This window comes from Crocodylus siamensis, chromosome 2 (genome assembly GCF_052110815.1).
Source record: "Crocodylus siamensis isolate JL-2025a chromosome 2, ASM5211081v1, whole genome shotgun sequence".
NCBI lineage: Eukaryota > Metazoa > Chordata > Crocodylia > Crocodylidae > Crocodylus > Crocodylus siamensis.
This window is the reverse complement of record NC_143396.1, coordinates 138223495-138243684: the sequence shown is the minus strand read 5'-3', so window position 1 is coordinate 138243684 and position 20190 is coordinate 138223495. Positions and strand designations below refer to the sequence as shown.

The 20190-nt window shown below is 41.0% G+C and overlaps 1 protein-coding gene across 3 annotated transcripts in view; it reads right to left on the bottom strand.

Annotated features, from left to right (window-relative positions):
* Nucleotides 1-20190, bottom strand: part of BMP2K (BMP2 inducible kinase) — a 135957-nt gene that overhangs the window by 15436 nt on the left and 100331 nt on the right. The gene's annotated exons all lie outside the window — the stretch shown is intronic.

Below are 20190 nucleotides of genomic sequence, written 5' to 3'. Positions count from 1 at the left end.
AGTGAAGGGATTACACGCAAGTCACAAAGTGAATTGTATATGAGGCCAACAAATAACAGACAAGGATGCAAGTGTTGCTGAAGTAAAGACGACAAGCCCACACTGTTGGGCCAGTATTATACGGGGCCCTGAATAGGGGACAACTCATAATCTCCTGCAATAGTTGACATGAAAGCTTTTAAAAAGAGACTTCCTACAATTGACCTGCTTCAAAGCTGGGCCAACTCCAGAGTTGCCAACCCAAGGCACTGGATTTTTTTTTTTTTTTGGGGGGGGGGGTGGGTCTGTTTTTGTTTGTTACAAGTACAATTACAGCATAGCAAAAAGCAAATCACAGAATTAAGGCAAAAGGATAAGCACATCTAGCTCTTCAGTTTCAAGAGCATCAGAAGCAGCATTCTGGATCTGGATATGGCAATTTCAAGATTCACGTGATTAGCAGTAAGCACAAGCCAAGGCTTTATAGGTCTCATCACACAAAATAACCACCTTTCAGTCTTCAGCACAGGCCCATAGCCCATGCTGAAAAAAACGTAAGCCATAGGGTCTTGTTCTCTGTTACCAGATCAGACAACAAGAACATTTAGCAACATGTTCTAAAGTATTCAATGCATTGTAAGAACAAATGATGGGGCCGTCTCTAGGCGGGGGCAAATCAGGACAACCGCTCTGGGCCCCATGCTGTGGTGGGCCACACAGATCTGTGTGGAGCACACAAGGCAACTCTGCATCGCTGCCTCCAGCTTTGTGTACAGCCACTCACTCTAACCTTCCGCCCCTCTGTCGCTGCAGATGGCGGCTGCAGCTTCTTCGGGTCTGGGGCACATGGGATCAGAGCAGGGATGGGGCCTCACGTACGCCCTGGGCCCCACACCCTGTTTGGGTCAGCTGTGGGTGCTCAGAATAGTGAGCAAAATTAAACCTGTAAAACCCTCAATTTTTCTCTCAACAAAAGTCTCCACTCTTTTCTGGATGAGGAAAATCGTGTACACATTAAAATTGGAAGTAGCACTTACACCTATGCTCCATGAACTCATTTAGGTGCAAAAAGTGAAAATTTTGCTCTAAAGCTAGAGCTGAACATTTATTCTGTTTGGCAGCCAATTTCCTAAAATATGCCCAGATTTACCATTCAGAAATTATGTCTGCTTTGTGTGGATTTAAGAACAACAAAGAGACCAAAATGACTGGAAACATCAGGTGCTTACAGCTTTGGGCTGTTTTTTGTTTGCTTTCAGTGTCAGATTGATTCTTATCTGTTCTTAGTTTAAATAATACACATTTGGTTTACTATTAAATTAGAATCTGGATTATTTGGTTGTTTGCTTTAGATTTCCCAAAGGTATAGACCTCATGTTGGACTTTAAACCCTCTCCCCCGCCAAATCCTGACATTTCCAATATTTGCTAAAACACTGCAATGTTAACATGAATGTTATTAGTTTACAAAGTGGGGGGAAATCCCAAATCTTTCCGAGTAAGGGTAGACATTAGCTACATTTGTGTTCAGAAGAAACCCCAAACATCTAAAAAAAAAAAAAAAAAAATCAGTATTAATGTAAGCATGTATTCATTTTGTTTAAACCCACAGAGATGCATCTATTTCTATCTGAGGACAGCTGAATGAAGTTTAACTCTTGCAATACGGAAAACTGAACTATTCACATATCTGATGACCTAAGAATGCGGTACATATAAAATAACTGTTATATACACATGCTCGTAAAAATAACCACCTGCAAATAGCACCAGCAAGTCAAAACAGTGGTGCTTGATCCATCAAGTATTGAATACAGCAAGACATTTAAACTGTGAAAAGTATATGCTGGGCATTATTAAGGGTGCCCACTGCCATTGCAGAATGCATGGAACAAAAGACGGGACCTGATTCTGTGCCAAAGTCCCTGATGCTAAGACAGATACTTAGTGCCAGATTCTATCTTACGTATTAGGCTTCTATGGGTGATCCTATTCTCCTCTACCTGAGTCAGAAAAAAAAATGTGGGAGGCTAGTAGGCCCTCCTCCTCACCACCACTTTTTGTGGCTTAGTCTAAATGCTAGGCACATTACAAAAGTGAACACATTAATGAGCAAGTAGACTGAACTAGGATCACACAAAGAAATATGGTCCAACACCCTAGAATTTAAGAGACCCCGATGCAATGAGTCAAATTTCCTTTGGTTGAACTTGCTACACCTAGTTTTCAAACATAGGTATATTCACCTCTAAAGGAATTGGTGAAGAGGCATGAAGGAAGCATCCAGTTAGGAAATCATGTTACTTGTGCGGAATCTGTTCATTTTGTCCACTAAAGGAAGTCTTTTTTTAACTGCTCCTTAAGTACTTGTGGAATTTGCTGGTATTGGTTCTGATGTAACAAAGTGTTATTGATTCTCAGCATACCTTTTATCAATAGTTTTTTTCCAGTATAACAAAGCTAGTAGGTTTTCAGAGATTCAGGGACAGCATAAGAGCTGACATAATGACATTTAGCACTAAATAAGATTTTTTATTCTTATAAGACACGGCAAACCAATAAATATTTTATTACCTTGCTGTGGATCAATATTCAAGCCTTTGCTCCTTGACATAGGGCCAAGCAGCTGCATTAAACTAAAGAGACTTCTCATGGAGGCAAAGTTATTCAGTGGCCCAATAAAGGAGGTTGCGCACGTCAAACTAACAAAGCTTGTCAATACTATTAGCATCCATGTGTAACTGATGGCAGTATTGGGCCTTCAAATACAGGAATCTGCACAGAGATCCAATGGGAAGAACATAAGAGCATGGAATGGGAAGAATAATTGCTAGAATTAGTTTTCCTTGGCTGCTGCCAATTTTTTAAGCATCTTATAAATTAATACAGTCTTTTATCATTTCCATCTATATATACATGTGAAAGAATATGATTTCAGAATAAAGACTGATATCATCACTGCAGTAAATAAATCATAATAAACTAATAACCTCCGAGTTTGCAGAAATACTTCTTTCACACCACCCCAAGGAATTCTTTGATGGCTAGGCAAATACACGTCCTGTATTTAAGGCAAAGTTTTCAAGAACAGGAACAATTGCAACCTCTTAAAACCATACATAGGTACCTAAACAAGTGACCTCTGACTTGAAAGTGGTAAGCATTGAGAAGAGGTCTCACTGAGTACTATGAGTATGGAGGGCTAGCAGGGGGCACTCCTGCACTGAGCCACCCACCTCACTACACCCATCCACCTGCCAAGTTGTAAGGGGATCGCATTCGTTGTGGTGAGTGCATGTAGATCTTCCTCTCTACTGTTCTAAGCAGAGACCTCATGGCTTGGAGGGGAAGGACTGGTAGCCCCTTTCACTCCACCAAGCAGTGATGATGCTTTTCAAATTAGTTGGCTAGCAGCCACTAACTGCTGGCCTTCGTTGGGCCCCCAAAGGTGATGTCAAAAGGTCTATATAAGCCAAGACTGCCCAGGAGGTGGGGCAGAGCAGCCATGATGAAGACACACACAAGCGCTGAAACATCTGCAGCGCTCTCTCTTTCTCTCTCGATGCTGAAGTGAGTAAACTGCTGAAATCTATCTAGATATATAGCTTGCTATAAACCAGATGCATGATCAAAGGCTACCTAGACATACTGTTTGCTCTAGGATTATTCTGTAATACTTCTCTATCCTGCACCCTTCCCCAAGCCTCCCCAATGTAACCAATAAAGTTCTTCACTGTAGCAAGCATGGTAGACTTGTTGGGAGAGGCATACCTTTGTGCCCCCTTAGTCCGGCTGATCAAGGGAGGCTACTATTTATGCTTCAGACTAAAGGAAGAACCCCAAGTTCTTGCAGTGGGTAAGGTCTACAAGGTCTACAAGGCCTGTGTAACCCAGGAGGCACAGGGCTGAACACAGAACAAATTCCCTGGGTGGTGGTGGCAGTACCCTTTGGCTTCCAGATGTGCTCCGGAAAGGGGGTCGGCCAGATGTGAGGTGCCCCTAGGGAGGCCCTCTGAGCTTGGCAGATGGACAGGTGCAGTGAGGTAGGTGGCTCAGCGCAGAAGCACCCCCTACTGGCCAACCACAATGGGAACTGGTAAACACTTGGCAATTAGACCATGTAAGTGACTAAACAGGTCCCAAGAAACCCTTACGTAAAGTTACATGACAACATAAATCTTGCCTTCCCAAGAAGTATAGTAAACTCAAAAGTAAAACGCCATTTTTCATATATGAAGGATGCATTAGACATTTTTATCATGTTAACAATAAAATGATGTATAGGTGAAATCACTGGACCAACTACAGTTGAGATGAAAAAGCTAGTAGGTTTAGACAAACAACTAGGGAGGAGTATACAAGCATTGCTCTGGCATAAAGAGATGAAGTCAGGAAGGCCAAAGTACAATTGGAGTTGCAGTTAGCAAAGAATGTAAAGTGTAACAAGAAGGGTTTCTATAAGAATGTCAGTAGCAAGAGGAGGATCAGGTAAAATGTGGGTCCCTTACTGAATGGGTGTGGCAACCTTGTGACAGAGGATGCAGAAAAGGCTGAAGTGCTCAATGCCTTCTTCACCTTAGTCTTCACAGGCAAGGTCAGCTCCCAGACTACTACACCATGCAGCACAATTTGGCGAGGAGGTGAGCAACCAACAGCAGCAAAAGAACACGTAAGGGACTATTTAGAAAAGTTGGACATATACAAGCCAAGTAGTCCGGGCCCAGATAGGATGCACTCAAATGTGCTGAGGGAGTTGGCTGATGAGATTTCAGAGCCACTGGCCATCATCTTTGAAAACTTATAGTTATCACGAGAGGTCCTGGATGATTGGAAAAGGGCAAATATAGCACCCGTATTTAGGAAGGAAGATCCAGGGAACTACAGCCCAGTCAGTCTCACCTCAGTCCCTGGAAAAAAAATCAAGCAGATGATCCTCAAGGATTCCATTTTGAAGCACTTAGAGAAGATTAGGAACAGTCAGCGTGGATTCACCAAGGGCAAGTCATGCCTGACCAAACTGGTTGCCTTGTGCACTCTATGATGAGATAACTGGCTCTATGGATGCAGGGAGACCAGTGGATGTGGTATATCTTGATTTTAGCAATGATTTTGATACAGTCTTCCAAGACATTCTCACAGGCAAGCTAAGGAAATATGAAATGACTGTAAGGTGGATAGAAAACTGGCTGGATTATAGGGTTCCAGAGGGTAGTTATCAATGGTTCAATGTCTAGTTGGCCACTCTGTATTGAGTGGAGTGTCCCAGGGGTCAGTCCTGGGACCAGTTTTGTTCAATACCTTCATCAATGACCTGGAAGATGGCAGAGAATTCACCCTCAGCAAGTCTGTGGATGACACCAGGCTGGGGGAAGTAGAAGATGTCCTGGAAGGTAGGGCTAGGATTCAGAGTCAAACAACCCCAGCAAGGTGTTCATCTAACCTCCTCTTAAAGACCCCCAGGGTAGGGGCCAGCACCGCTTCTCTTAGAAGTTGGTTCCAGACCCTAACCGCCCTGACTGAAGTAGCGCCTCCTGATATCGAACCTAAACCTACCCTCTGCCAGCTTGTGACCGTTATTCCTGGTCACTCCTGGCGGTGCTCGGGGGAACAGCGACTCCCCCAATGCCTGCTGATCCCCCGACTAGTTTATAACAGGTCATAAGATCCCCCCTCAGCCTTCTCTTTTGAAGGCTGAACAGGTTCAGGTCCCACAGCCTCTCCTCATAGGGCCTGCCCTGTTGCCCCCTGATCATATGAGTGGCCCTCCTCTGGACCCTCTCCATGCTGTCCACATCCCTCTTGAAGTGTGGTGCCCAGAACTGGATGCAATACTCCAGTTGCGGCCTGACCAGTGCCGCATAGAGAGGGAGGATCACCTCTTTGGACCTGCTCGAGATGCATCTGTGGATGCATGCCAAGGTGCGGTTGGCCTTCCTAACTGCCTCTCCACACTGCCGGCCCATGTTCATCTTGGAGTCAATGATGACCCCCAGATCCCTTTCCACCTCCGTGCTGACAAGAGGGGAGTTCCCTAACCTGTAGGTATGGTGCCAGTTGTTCCTCCTGAGGTGCATCACCTTGCACTTGTCTGTGTTGAAACCCATCCTATTCTTGTCCACCCACCCTTGTAACCTGTCTAGGTCTGATTGTAGCCTGTTACATCCTTCCAGTGTGCCCACGTCCCCCCACATCTTAGTGTCATCAGCAAGTTTGAACAGGGTGCTTTTTACCCCCTCATCCAAATCACTGATGAAGATGTTGAACAGTGCGGACCCGAGGACCGAGCCCTGCGGAACCCCACTGCCCATGTCCTTCCAGGTTGAGAAGGACCCATCCACTACCACCCTCTGGGTGCAGCCCTCCAGCCAGTTGGCGACCCATTTGACTGTGTGGGTGTCTACGCCACAGCCCCCGAGTTTCTTAATGAGAACAGGGTGAGAGACAGCGTCAAAAGCCTTCCAGAAGTCCAGGAAGACTATTATCCACTGCTACCCCCTGCATCTAATGATCTGGTGATCTGATCGTAAAAGGCCACCAGGTTGGTCTGACAGGACCTGCCACTGATGAACCCATGTTGGTTGCCCCTAAGCATGCAGTCCCCTGCTGGCCCCTCATGGATGTGTGCCAGCATAATTTTCTCGAACAGCTTGCCTAGGATCGAGGTAAGACTAACTGGCCTATAGTTTCCCGGGTCCTCCTTCCTCCCTTTTTTGAAGATGGGGACCACGTTGGCCCTCTTCCAGTCCTCTGGTACCTCACCAGAGCACCAGGAGTGCTCGTAAAGTTGTGCCAGGGGACTTGCAATGACCTCAGCCAGTTCCTTTAGAACTCTAGGGTGGAGATCATCCGGGCCGGCTGACTTGAATACGTCCAACCCCTCCAGAAGCTCCCTAACTAAATCCTCGCTAACCCGTGGCCCAGGTGTGCCTCCCCCGGGGCCCGAGGGGGGCCCAGCAGGGAGGTGGCTGTTCTGGTCCCTACTTAGGAACACGGAGGCAAAGAAATCGTTAAACATGTTAGCTTTGCTGTCTGGTGTGATGACCAAGTTTCCCATTGCGTCCTGCAAGGGCCCCACGTTACCCGGGACCTTCTTTTTACCCCCTACATATTTAAAAAAGGACTTCTTATTGTCCTCAACCTGGGAAGCTAGTCCCAGTTCCATCTCTGCCTTGGCCTTCCTAACTACCCCCCTACATCCCTGAGCAACTACAGAATAGTCCTCCCTGGTGATGACCCCTTCTTTCCATTGGGTGTAAGCCTCCTTTTTAGCAAGGAGACATTCCCAGATGCTTTCGGTGAGCCACGGAGGCTTGTGTGCTCTCCTGCTCCCTTTGATCCTCATTGGGATTACCTTCCTTTGGGCTTGGAGGATCATCTCCTTAAGAAGCGACCACTCTCCTTGGACACCTGGCTCTCAATGGTCTCAAGTTGCAACAAGGGAAGTTTAGGTTAAATATTAGAATGTTCTCACTAGGAGGGTAGTAAAACACTGGAAGAGGTTACCCAGAGAGGTAGTGGAAGCTCCATCCTTGGAGGTTTTTAAGACTCGGCTAGACAGTCTTGGCTGAAATGATCTAGTTGGGGATGGTCCTGCTTTGAGCAGAGGGCTGGATGAAATGACCTGCTGAGGTCCCTCGCAACCTTCATTTTCTATGATTCTATTACTCTTTGCTTGCTGCCAGAAACAGCTACAGGTTAGAATTTAGCGACAAGGCTTTTTGGTTTTGTATGGACACCAACCTTTACCACCTGTCAACCAATGAAGAAAGCAAAGCAGGTAGTGTGCGACAAGAGCATGCTAATAGATAGAGATCCTCAAGGTGGTAAGGTAAGATCAAACAATGTACACTGTTGATAAGAGTCAAGTAATGCTACCAGCACAAATTGGCATACAAACTTTGCTGCATCATTTTAACCTGGGGCCCAGAAAGTACTGTAATTCCCTTTGAGGAATAAGTGCTCCCTTTGAAGAATCTGCCCTAGATCACTGCTAAGCACCTGCTGCTTGCATGGCTACCAAGTCTTAATTTCTCAAATGTCTCAGTCCAAACAATAGAAGAATCAAGTATGTCCAATATAACGATCTTTTAGCTTGCTTATGACCTTATGTATCAAGCTGAAAAAAGTTAATCAAGGAAATGAGCTTTCAGGAAGGAAGGCAAAGTCAGGATCCAGTTAATTTTTTTCCATTTAGAATCACCATGCTGAAATGGAAACCTCACAGACATCAGTCTGCCAAGACAGAGAACTTGAAACAAGGGCCAAGGCTGGGCACAGATTACATGCAACAGACCTTAAGGAATCTAAGGCTTAAAACTGTATCAGGATCCTGAACTAATTACTTCATAGGGCAGGGAAGTCATGGGGTGGAACCTGGACAAGTAAAAGAGGAACCTCACTAAATGTGTCCAGCAGACACTCCCATCATAGGGCCAGATACACAAAAGCAGCAAGGTATGTTTGGGGTAGAGGAACACAAAAGCTCAGATCCAAAAAAGGAAGACTCAGAGAAGAGGACTTTATCCCTGACACGATGACAGCTGCCCTTGTTCAGAAAGGTGTGTTGGGAGGGGAGGGGAGAATTGGAAATTTCAGTCCCTACAGCCAAGGTGGTGCTGGAACGGAAGAGTAAAGAAATCCCCTTGTGAGGGAGGGAGCAAAGCACTGTTCGCAGTATTATCCTTTGTTTCCTGTATATTTCCTGGATCATCATCGCTACACCACCACAGCTATTTACAACTCTATCTTGTGCTTCCCATCTTTTTCGATTGTGACTGCAAAATAGTTACAATATACAAAAGTCCTTTTCCTGTTGCTGGCGGGGGGGAGGGGGGGCAAGATCACATGGTTTCCAAACAAGCTGAGTAAAAATGTATCAATCAGATACGAGTCAATTGTTTTTCTCTATCTGTATTTTATTTCTGTGCCAACAGCCATACTTTGAAAATCTCTGATAACAGCTCAATACTTTCTATTGTGATAGAATATCCTCTGTTACAGAGTGAAGACATACATAATAGCTTGGATTTTACAGGTTTAGGTAGAAAGCGTTAGGTTCAAAGCCTTGGCAAATTAGCTACTGCAGCAACCCAAAGAACTTGTATAAAAGAACATACTGATCTTATTCCAAGCTCCTATTTCAAACTTCTTTTAAAAAAAGAAAAAAAAAAAAAGCAGAAGCTGTTTGTAGAACTGGAGGAAACTGAAGCCAGGTAGGCTGGGAAAAGTGTAATGTCTATAAGTGACTGGAAACAAATCTATACCCATAAACAGAAGTTCAGCACACACAGACTGGTTTAAAAATGGTGGAACCTAGTCTAATGTTTGTCTTCTTCTCCCCTGAACAAAGCAGGACTATGTGTAGTTTGCTGCCAATCCAAACTATGCCCCTTACAGAAAACTGTGCAACTTAAATCAATTCTACCTTGGGCTTTCTGAATGTCACTGCCTAGACTAAAGTTCATTCTTTGTTTACCTTTGGCCCAAGTCTAACAAGAAATTCTGAAACGCAGTCTCTGTGATGAAACTTGAAAGGAGAGAATACAGGAGGAAGAAAAAGTATGTGTTTCCTTAATCCTATTTAAGATCTTCTGTAATACAATTTTATATCAGCATTCTGTTATCAATTAAACATGTTAGATATGAAGAACAAGAGATCAAGTTTTTAGAGTTTCAAAAGCAAATTTGATCATCCCCAGGAAAACAGCTCTAGGTGAAGTGTGATTAGATAAATGTTTTACAATTTTCATCCAAATAAACTACTCTGTAATTAAATACGCCCACCAACTGAAATTTTAGAATGATATTCAGAGTTTATGATATTTTTTCACTAGAACTGCTAAAAGACTGTTGAACTGCATGATCATTTCCCCTTTGTAAATCTGGATGCAACTATTATCAATATATACTATAATGAACTCTGGATATTGTTAAGTTTGTTCTAAACTTTTAGCTCCAATTTTAAAAATAAGCCCTTTGGGACAAAAATCCCACATAAGAAAATATACTGCTTCTATGGCTTGATTGCTTCTAGATCTTAAAGGAAAAAATAAGTCTTCTTACCTCACCTTCCTCATGCTACTTGGAAGAGCTCGAGAAGTCGCTTGTAAAATTTATTTAATGACTAAGCAACTTATTTAAGGCAAACAATCAGTCCTAGTAATAGAAGCAGGTATTAAACCTTCGTTACATTTCTCTGTGTGCACAGGTAAAAGTGAAAACTCTCTCTTGGAGGATGTATAATAAAAGATGCCCAGGAGCATTAGTGCAGTATTTTTTTTATTCATATCCTGAAAAATGTTCTGACATACTCCATATTGAAAAAAGGGATTGATAAGAATCACACAAAATAATTCATCCAAACTGGACTTCCCCCCCACCCCATAATTTGAGCAAAAATAATAATAATCACATTTTGCTTCATATGTTTTACCTCTAGTTTTGCAGTTACAAAATTAACAGATAGAACTTCTGGAGCAATTAAACTTTTGCAATAGCTGAGAATACAGATAGGAGCTAGGTATGTTCAGCTTGTGGAAAAGGCACTTAGGAGGGGACATGACAGTAGTCTTCAAATTCTTGAAGGGCTGCCAAACAGAAGATGGAAAACACCTCTTCTCTCCTGCTGCAGAGAGGAGGATGCAGACCAATGGCTTGAAGTTACAGCAAAATAAATTTAGATTGGATATCCAAAGAAACTTCTTCACTGTTAGAATAGTGGGGCAGTGGAATATAGTGCCTAGAGAAGTTGTAGACTGGGGGTGGGCAAAATATGGCCTGTGGGCCAAATCCAGTCCACTAAGGGATTTTATCCAGCCCACAGCAGGTCCCTTGGTTCTGCCTGGCCTAGCCACATCCCCATCCTGTCTGCCTGGTGGAGTGCATCGTGGCTTTGCCCCGGTTCCCCTGCTTTACCTGTGGCAGATTAGGGTCTTATGCAGAGTTGAGATTATGGTTGTGTGATGATTTGGATAGGGATGATCCTGCCTCAGGCAAGGGGGCTGGACTAGATGACCTCTCAGGGTCCCTTCCAGCCCTACTTCCTTGACTCTCTGATATATCATGAGCCTGGTTTTCTTCCCACTTTTACGTGTTTTATGCCATTGTTTTTTCCACCAACTCCAGTGGCATTACTTATTCAAACCAGAGTAAAGAAGACAAACAGGCTCCTTTTTGGATATAGGAAGAGAAAGCCCACAAGACATCATGGATTATCAGTCTCCTGAGGAGGAAGTTGGCAGAAGAAATAAGTCAATTACATTTTTACTGATATGCAAAAATATACAAATAACTATGAAAAAAATCCCTGGATATACTGTATAAACGCTTTACTATTTATTTTAGAACATTAGTGTATTATACAACTAGTTCTTATTAGTCCTTTTAGTTGAAACACAGGCAGGGCAGGGTGGCCCATAAGAGACTAAATGGTTCAGAGAGGCATGAGCTTTTGTAAGCAACAACTACTTTGTCAGATACTATGTATAGGTACAATATAGGACAAGAAATTCTGAATTCCTAAATTTCTATATAAAGAGTGCTTTTCCACATCCTCCACCCCTTCCCCCCAAAATATGCATGAATAGTTTTGAGTATGGATAGGAACAAATTATACCTTGTTGAATGGGAAAGGAGGAAGACTTAGTGTGGGTCAGCTGTTCTGAAGTAACTGTTGCATGTGTCTGCTTCTTTCTTGCAGTAAGTGAAAGCTAAAATGGGACAGCTTGCTGCTGAACAAAACAGAGCTAGGTTACTACAGTTTAGCACTTGTGGGATGGGAGTGACTACATAAAATAATTACCATAAAGCTGACATGATAAAGGGGGAGGGAAAATTAACTCAATGTAATTTGTTCAGCTGTGCATATCTCTAATTTTTTATATATAAAGAACCAAATTACTGCATTCTGTAATGAAAAAAATGAATAGAAAAGTTAATTTCTTTAGTGAGTGGAAGCAAAGAAGTTATTGCGACAGCTTATTATTGGTAAGGTCTCTTGAGACTATGCGCAATTCTGAAGTCCTCAACAGTACAGTGAACAGTGAATGTCGGGTGTTTATGGTAGCAGACATCTAGTTCTCACTTTCATTTATTCCCTGAAGAGTGGACTTTTTATATGTTTACAAAGAGGAGACTTTATTACTCATCTGACTTATCTCCTTGAATTTTAGGAAAGAACCCAGATCTTATCATCTTACAGTGCAAAATTACAGCACAATAATGCAGAAATTAATAGCTACTGCTCAGAACACGTCCTTATATAGAACACAGCATGTAGGAGAGGTCTAGCCTGCAGTCCATTCACAATTGCTTGAGGTAACTTACACGACTTATTTGATCATGCTATACAAATCTCAAACATGCTTCTTGGGAACTGTCCTTATTCCCATAACATTAATAAAATTCTTATTTATTTCAGGGCTAAAGCCCTACTTATAACATTCATGAGCCTTAAAATAAACCCTAGCATGTAAGAATAAATATAAAAAAGCTCCAATGTAAATAGAGGTTCATTCACATTATCAAAGTTCACTTTTTCTGCTAAAGAAAATGACAATAACTTTATTTTTAACCCACATTCAACCTCCCCATTACTCCAAAGTTACTAAAATAAATCTAAACTTAATTTCCAAAGAATGTTATAATCAAAATAAATGCCCAAAGGGAAAATATGCTCATTGTTATTTAATGAATTCTTAATACTGCTGTCAAAATGCACTTTCAAAATTAAATATTAATCTTCTCAACCTGTAAACTGCTGGAAGACATTTTCAATTATATATTTATAAATAAGCTAAAGAAATGTGGAGTAACATCTGTTCAGAATGGACTGCTCAGATTACTATACTTCTAATCAGGTTTGCATCTTGTAGAAGACAATTGTTCACTCAAATGCAAGGCAGGTGGAACATCTTTAATCATATAAGAAGATCCCAATCTTCAAGGAAATTTTCTGTTCAGATGTTCTCTCTCTAGACATCCGATTATAAGAGGATGAATGGCTTGCAACAACTGTAGTAATTACATGCCTTCTGCTGGCTCATCATGTTAGGGGCTGACGGAGGTGGAGGAAAGGAGTGGGGCATAAGGGCTTTAAGCTTCCTTTGAATTGGTAACATACTGATGCCATCATTTCAGAGTAATTTGCCACATGTCAGGCCCAAGGATTACTGGCATGTTTCAAATAAATCTGCACAATTTCTTGGACAACAGGCAGAGCAGCAGCTGCTAAATACTGAAATGGATTTATATAGCTTGCTGCTCCTATTATCAAGACAAACAAAACTTGGAAATCAAAACATCTCTCCCCAATATTTATTTATTAGCTTGTATTTTTTTTTGTCTTAAACACATACTGACCTATAAAACTTTAAATTTATTATGATGCCACTGGCAAGTGTTCATGCTACATGACAAGAAACTTGCCACTATAAAGCATCTGTGATGTACACATTATGTGATTCTCATTTATTGATACACTTTAGCAAAGGGAATGAAATAAACTTTTATAGCATCATACTGACTCTTGAGGTACATAGTTTTATAAAACCCTATAGGTCCCCGCTCCAAAAGGAAGAAAGAAAAAAAAGGAAAGAATGAAAAATAACAACACAGAAGAACAGTGTGCAATGTTGTCTTAGACCTACAATTTGCCTTAAGACTGAAAATTTGTTTGACACCTACAATTACAGAAATTATTGCTGCCTTACTTTCTTATTAAAAGCAAAAACAGTAAAGTTAATAGATGTGAACTACAACTAATTGTGAGGTGGGGATTCATTTAAAATACTAACAAAAATTGGCTGCATCATACAACTCAAGAGTACCAATGTGCATTTTGCATGCCCTTGGAGAACTGTGGAATCAAGGCATTTGATATTTTAGCATTACATAGTAAACTATTTTATGCAGGCTTGTCCCAGTGATTCTACTTCACAATGTATAATATTTCTTTGTAAACCATATTCACAAGTGCCAAACCACAATACGCAGAACACTGGTAACATACAACTTTCTTGAAAGAAGCATACCAAAAGCCTTAAAAGAAAGAAATCTGGTCTCCAATGAACATTCATTACAGGCACTGCACCATGGCAGAGCATACCATAAAAACAAAAGTCACTTTGCTGACCACTATACAGAGTACTAGCAACTATTCAAGTATAGTCATTTTCTTTATTATGTACTTGTGTAGAAGGACAAAGCATTTTCATCCTACTCACAGCTGGCTGCTCTGTGCTAAGTCTCAACTTCAGCTTGTGCCAAATCACACAGCTCAACTACTATGACAAACACAGGAAGCTGCATGTCAACCAGCAGAGTCCCTCTAATCCAAGAGACACAGTGCCAAAGGGACCATTAGGAGCTCCTGCAAAACCTGCACTTGCAAAGGGCACAAAGATTAAAGGCTCCCACAGCAAGTTACAAGAACAGAAGCTCCCACTGCATACTCCCTGTCTCGGGTCCTGCAGGCTTGGGAGCCAAGATGCAAAGGAAATTCCCTCCTGTCTGTGGAAGGAAGACAGAAGTAGGAGTGGTCAGACAAATCTGATTACAGAATTAGGGAGAATACCCCCTGACCACAGCAGAGCAACCAGACAGTTATGGTATGAGTTTCTTGCCAGCAAAGGGAACCACAGTTCAGATTACCAGGCAGTGTTGGAATTCAGGGTCTTAGCTTGGGATGGGGCTGGACAAAGCTGAGGCATGATACCCAGGGTGGATCCAGAGGATGTGCACTGGCATGGCTGCACCCCCTTTCTTACCATGGAATGGGAGTAGCAGCCTGGGACTTTAAGTTGCAAAGAAGGTAAGAATTCCACTCCTTCCCTACACCTTCTGTACTCAGAGGCACATCCCCTTCCCCTCTCATGCCCCCACCTGCTGCTACCAGTGCCCCCATTATCCCTAGTGCAAGGGAAGCTTGACCATCCCACTCCAGCCATACTCCGGAGGGGCTGGGCTCAACTCTGGACAGCAGAAGCAGCTGCAGCAGGTGAGTGGAACACGGAGAGGGAAAGGGACCAGGGAGGAACCCACCTGCCAACTGCTGCAGTCCCAGGCTGAACCCACCCCCACAAAGCCCACCTGGAACAGGACAGGAGCTCCCATTGCCCCAGGGCAACAAGGACATCAGAACTGGCAGGTGGGGGAGGGAGAAAGAAGAGGGGCAGGAATATGTTGGTAAGCATGGAAAGGAAGGGGGCAGGGGGGTAGAATTCTTACCTTCATCAGGACTTAAATGTTAATCCCTGGTTGCTGCTCCCATAGCAGAATCTGGCCACACAGGCAGGAGGGGAAGAGGCTGCGAGCACAGAGGCTGGGAGCCACTACCTCTACAGTGCTGGTCACTGGTTCTGCACCCCACCCACCCTTTGTAAAATCCTGGATCCACCCCAACAGCTTTAAAGGAGAGGTCATCCCATAATGCTTATTATGCTGAATTCACCTTCCACCTAGGACTCCCCCCACCACCTTATAACTTCATTCAGAGTCCCCACACCTTTCCCATACACCCTGCTGGTTAACCCACCACTCTAATTTTGGAAGGGAGGAAGGAAGTTGCTTTTTTTTAATGAAACAAAACTGCATTCAACCCATACTCAAGAAAACTCCCAAAAAGAGTTACCAGAAACTTTGACTTTATCAAATTTTAAAAGTCAAGCCTTAAAATGTTATTTGGCAGTATAAGAAAATGATAATTTGTCATAAACATTATTTTTCCTGGAAGTTGAATAGGATTAATTAAATTATGCTTTCCTTCCCTTTCCCCCTACCCCCTCCAGGAAGTTCTACAACCTGATATTTAAACAGCACATTGTAATTAGAGTTGAGAAATTCTTTATAAAAATGTTTTTAATCACAAAACATTGATTTGTTTAATCTTTTCAAACGAAGTGTTTCACTCAATTTTGTTAGGAAGGTTTCTTGGGTCCACAGTTAAGTTTTTGGTCAAAATGACTGTGTGTGAATGAGCAAGGCAAGGTTCTTTGAGTAGATGTGATATCTTTTATTAGACAAACTGAGTGAGAATGACCAAGACAGACATCTCAGACTGGCGAAAACTGACCAATTAAAACATTGTCAGATTCAAGTCAGAGACTTAAACTTGGGCTTCCCATATCAAAACTGAGTACCTGCACCACTCTTATCAACTGTTTGGGATGCTCCTTGTTTTTTCTAAAAGGCCTTTCTTTTGTTTAACACTAAGATTTTTCTATGAGAGACTTCTTGTTTTCTGGCAACTCAAACATTTATTTCAGGCTTTCTTTGCCTATTTTTCTTTTATTGCACATCTAGAAATGCATATGCACAGCAAGTCCTAAAATAAATATGCACCAAAAAAAGAGAAAAAAAATAGTCTGTAGTACTTCAAATATTACTTTTTGAGAGGGGGCAGCGTAAACTAAAAGTCTGATAAGTTGCTACTTTTGTATAAATATAACAATACGATTTTTATTTTTATACATATCACACAGGGATCTTTAAAACCATATACAAAAGTCTAAAAGGTTAAGACAACTTTTACTTCAAGACTTAAGTTTCTGCTGTTCCGTAAGCAGATCAAAAACATGCAATCTATTGCACTCAAGAGTTTTCTGTTAATTTCCTGTTCTCAAAGGCAAAAAAGGGCCTCTTTCATCTAGTTGGAAGGTCCTCCTTGCCTGTGACATGCCATAACTACTGGATTGAAGTGCCTATGCCCATCCACAATGAAGGGCACAAGAGCTGGTCACTCTTGGGAGTCCACAGTATTTTTTCTAGTCATAACGTGGATCATTCAAGCATAGTACCAAACTGTCAAAGCATTTACCCGCCACTGGCCATAAAATTCCCCTCAAGATAATTGCAAGCACCCACTACCATGTACTGAACATGGCATTACTGCAGCATTTCTTATACTAATAGCTCCCAAGCTCTTTGTAGACTATGAATAGCATATAGAGAATTGGCTAGTCAGGTGGTGCTGTCCATTTGTTCCCATCTCCTGCTCTGCATTAGGCAACTAAAAGATACACAAAATAAGTATTTTCCTAATATGTCACGTCCATGTAACCAACTGTTGTAGCTACCAAAGGACTATTAGATTATCATCACAACAGGAAGAAAATGAAGTAGTCCCTGTAACAGAACTCTGATACAGTTCAGGCAGCAAAAAACATGGGATTCGAAGGCCTACACCTCATTCCAAAAGAAAGACAAAAATCAACATTCCAATTAATAAAGAACTACACAGCAGAAAAAACTTCCAAGGAAATGGCAAAGTCTAATGAAACCTGAAGTCTTGAAATTATACAACCTCTATTAATTTGGATTGCTAGAGTTGCAAGACAAGGACACAACCACTATTAGGCTTTGCATGACTTGAAGGCATATACAGGGACATCTAGGTAATAGCTGGTAAACATAAATTACAGTGCAGATACTTCTACTTCTGACTAAAAACTAAAACATCTGACCAAATCATGAAAGCAATCTCAGCACTTAGATGAAATATATATTCCTTTTTCAGGTTTTTTTTTCCCTCCCTCAAGCTTTATATGTAATGTAGAAAAGCAAAACTAACACTCTTGGTTCAGAGATGATACCCTTTTATTAAACCAACTAAAAAATTGCAAAAAAGTACATCTTTCTTTGCAAGCTTTCAGGCACACTCTGAAACAAAAGTTTTACAGTTTTGTATTTCTTTTTGTCTCAGACCAACACAACTACCAAATACACCTCTGAAACATGGAAGATGCCAAATGTTAGCCAATTTTGGAATTACAAACCTCACTGCTAAACAAGAAAGAAAACATTCTACACCTCCCTGCCCTTCTGCCATCTGACACCAGCAGGGAAGAAAAACTGCTTTATCTGCATATCAAAGAACAATTTACACAAAGGAACTCTCATGGACCCAGAGGCATAGACTTCTACCTTCAGCTTCCTCTGTGCAAAATGAAGTTTATTTTTTCTACCTACGGAGACTTTTACCACCTTTAATTTTCCCTAAGCCTGAAGAAGAGTGCATGTGTCCAAAAGCTTGCAAAGAAAGATAATTTTTTTGTGATATCTTACTTTGTCTAATAAAAGGTATCATTCTCTGAACCAAGAGTTTTAGAGTTTTGCATTTCTTCTAGTCTCAGACCAACACGGCTACCGAATACATCCCTGAAATATGTAATGTAGATGCACTTTATTCCTCAAACAAACACCGAACTTTCTTATTATTGCAAGGAGTGTAACACCATTATTAGGTGAACCAAGTACCATTAACAGCAGAAATTTATGCATGGAAACATTCATAATTATTACTAAAACCATTTACTGGAAATTAAAAGGATTAATAAAAAAGTTTTTTGGTCAAACCTCTTACAGAGTTGTACAAAACTGTACCAGACATCTTACAAAGGATGTTAGATAGGCTCCAACTGTCTTTCAAATCTACACCAAGAATTTAGGAGTAAAAGTGATTACCAGCTTCTAAAGAAAAATGTATTTTCAGTCTTTTGTATTTACTAAATAGCACTAATTTATAACTAGTTCATAATGTTTCTTTCCTTGAAGAAAGAAAGCCAATTAATCCATATTCCACAACTGTGATAATGTGCCAATGAAAAAGCTACTGAAGTGCTATGTCCTGAAGCTCTCTCAACACTCCATCCAAACAGTTGTACTTAGCGTCAGAATTTCTACTATGAATACCTATCAAATATTTTCCAAAAATACCCTCTTATTTTCCTTCACCCTCAATTAACCAAGGATATTTTTTGTTTTAAGGAAGCCAGCCTTTTAAAAAGGGTTTGAGAATGGTTAAAAAAAGGATTGGAGTTAGCTTTACCCCTACACCAAAACTTCCTTCATTTTCCTGAATCCAAGGTTATCTAACATCCAAAAATGGAAATGTGATTGTATTCATTATATAACTTAATAAAACCACCCAATTTCATAGTTATATGGCTCAACAGGCTGAGGAGCAATTAAAATATCCTAAATTCTCTCAGTAAAAGATGCTCTTAGTATTAAGGATAGGAAAATAAATTAGTTGAATCGAGATAAGTTAACCTGGTGGCCACTGCTCTAAGTAGAACCATTTTTCCACCTTTATTTTGATTAATGAAGCCTTTATTACAAAGCAAGCCAGCTTCTTTGTAGATACTACAACAAAATTAATTGTAGAGTCTCTAGTTTTTTGGAGAACAAAGATCTTAGGAGAAGCTTGGTAGAACTCAGGAGGAATTCTAAACTGTCTTTAGAGCAGGATGACAGAAGGTAATTTAGCCATTTTTGAGTTAATAGGATTAAAAGGAACAAATCAAGAGAAGGTCATATGGTAAGCAGTACTAGTTTAGGAAGCCTATATGACAAGTCAATATAGACAGGGAAGAGAAGGCCTATTAACACAGTCTAGCTCTTACTTAAGTTCTTACTTAAGTGTAAGAATAAAAACACAATGAAAATGCTGTTCTGCTAACAACTGACCACGCAGGGTCAAAAAGTATGTGTTAGGTTTCAGCAGACGATGCTCAGGAATGCAAAGTAAGGGAAGAAAAGGAAACGTGGGTAGCACAAGAGGCACATCTAAAGGTGATTTAAGGCATGAAGATGGACAGCAAAAAAAAATATCTTAGCACATGGGAGAAAATTAAAGTATGGATTGTAAGCGGAATTACTTCAAGAACATTTTTACCTCAACATATGCACACTAGAGTGGCTTCAAGTTATGCCTACTTATTTTTTACTTATCAGCTCCAAAAGAACAACAAACAGAAGCTTTTTCAAAGTAATGAAAGATACCTAGACACCTATTCTGTCATCTCCTTCAAAACAGCCAATAAATTTTTACGTCAATTCATTAAGAAGCAGAAAGAACATTTTCAGACCCCTGAGTTTAGTGATGGCGGTTAGAATACTGTAACTTCTATTAAAAACAAAATTGTCTGTCGTGGATTTTTTATTATATCCATACTAAAAGTTAAACTCTGTATCAGTCTGATGCTGAAACAGAAGATTCTAACAGCATAGAAAACATTCAAACAAAGGCGGCTGGTAGAAAGAGAGAGAAAATAGTAGTACTCATATGACCTAAATTTAGTCTGTTAAAAAAAACCCTGACCTCCAAATGTTACCAAATAACTTCAGTTACATTAATCTAACATATTAACATTCAAAATCTGTGTATGCATCAAAGTATCAGAAATTGGGTGATAGATTAGGTTTGAACTAATGG